The sequence below is a fragment of the Frankliniella occidentalis genome, unplaced genomic scaffold (assembly GCF_000697945.3).
Source record: "Frankliniella occidentalis isolate FOCC.00 unplaced genomic scaffold, Focc_3.1 Scaffold333, whole genome shotgun sequence".
NCBI lineage: Eukaryota > Metazoa > Arthropoda > Insecta > Thysanoptera > Thripidae > Frankliniella > Frankliniella occidentalis.
In genome coordinates, this window is record NW_026267456.1 from 233,004 (window position 1) to 235,013 (window position 2,010).

Here is a 2,010-nt window from a genome sequence, read left to right on the forward strand (position 1 = left end):
GACAACGGCTTGTCCTCTTGCCGGATTCGAAAAGTCACTTCAGAGAGTTTGTTAAGAACCAGTTAGGTCCTTCCCACCAGGAGCACAGCTTGGAAGTACGGCCGATCTTCCGTCGCGGGTTGTAGAACCAGACGAGGTCTGCAGGGCGATAGTTAGACCGACGGGCCGGGAGGTCGTAGCGCTCCTTCATGCGCCAGGACGCGATGTCGGCCCTCTCCCGGACCGTGTGGTGCAGGTCCTGGAGCCGGTTGTACTACAGCCAGGTGGGGTACTCGGAGCCGGGCAGCCGCGGCGCCTCCTGCTGTGGCACGGACCCGCGCGCCATGGTGGCAGGGACGTTGATGTCCCGGCCGAACATCATCATGGCAGGCGAGACGCCCGTGGTGGTGTGGGGAGCCACGCGCAGGCTCAGCATCACCAGCGGCACCTGCAAGTCCCAAGTGCCGTGTTGGTCCTTGGCCAGGATGCTGACCTGCTGGACCACAGACCGTATGAGGCGCTCGACAGCGCCGTCCGATTGGGGGTGCAGGGGCGTCGCTCTGGTCTTGCGGACGCCCATGATGTCCAAGACAGCCTTGAAGACCTTGGCCTCGAAGGTGCTGCCTTGGTCGGAGTGCAGCTCAGCTGGGCACCCGAAACGCGTGAACACGTGGTCGACCAGGGCTCTGGTCGAATGCACCATGGCATGGCGAGATGGATGCTGTGCCGAACCGGGTCAACGGTCCACCCCTGGAGACGCGCCCACCCGCGGCACCTTCCGCCTCCCCTGAGCGGAGCCCTGGGCAACGGCCCCGCTTCGCCCTCCCAGCGAGCTGGGGCGCAACTGCTATTGTCACTGAACCGATAGCTTAAAATGGTCGACGGCACAAAGATCCCTAACACATTGTTGTAGGGTGGTGGATTCATTTAGGGACGTATTTCACGCACAACAGCAGGGGTGCAAGCAGCAAAATCTTCATGCATAACCGGTGGCTGGTTCACAAAGAAGAGTATCCCTATCTGGCTTATAGTATTGACAGCTAGTTGGCCATATGGTATGTATTTAAAGGGGTCTGATGCAGAGACTCGTTTGTCGTAAGACTCCTTGGCTCCTCGGTAAGAGGCGAATCCAATCATCGCTGCAGGCCCCTCATCCGTCAGCTAACTGGCGAAGTCAGCAGTCGGCCGACTTGCGGTAAGGCCCCACTGATTAGGGATGCTCTGTACCATTGGTAAAGTTGACAAACAAGATCCCAATTGGGGAGGATAGTGGGCACTAAAATATTGATACTAGTTGATACATGGATTTGGGTCCTCAAATGAGCGATCAAATTTTGCAGCACCGGCGTATGTCATCTTAGGCAGCCTAAGGCCATAATGTAGGTTGACACCTTCACTGAGCGTGCTGTGCCAGTACGTGCCAAAAACTCCTTCAGCACCCGGTAATGCAGACCACAACACTGAATGGCTAAGGTCCAGTAGTGCGTTGGGCTGACCAGCGCTGTTTCCTACTGCAGCAGTTAACTCGGTGCCGATTATGTTGTAGTCCATCAGGGCGCATGTAGATTCATTGGAAATGATTGCTGCATATAACACAGCTGCAAGATCTCCATTGACAGCCAGCCTCGATGCGAGTTGGGATCGTTGGAACTCACGGTAGTGGGTGGCTTGTCACATCCGAGGCCCGTCAGGTGGTGCAACACGTTGCGGCTGCCACGTAAGCGAAGTTGGCCAACCAGTTGGCCAACCAACCCATCCAACCTTACACGGAATCGACTTTCGACGATTTTTTTATATTTTTATTTTTTTTCAGCGCAGATGAAGCCAAAATGAAATACACGCAGTCAGGCACTGTTCCTGGGTGTATCCCCCACACCCTCATGACCCCCAGACACGTCTTGGCATTAAAAAAACACAACGCCACAAACAGCATCCAAGGCGACTTCGGAGGCTGAGACCTTTTTTGTCTCGGGTACCCCGGGTCCTCCGTAGGTCCAAATGTGTTCTAGGGCAACCCGACAGTGCTGCCAA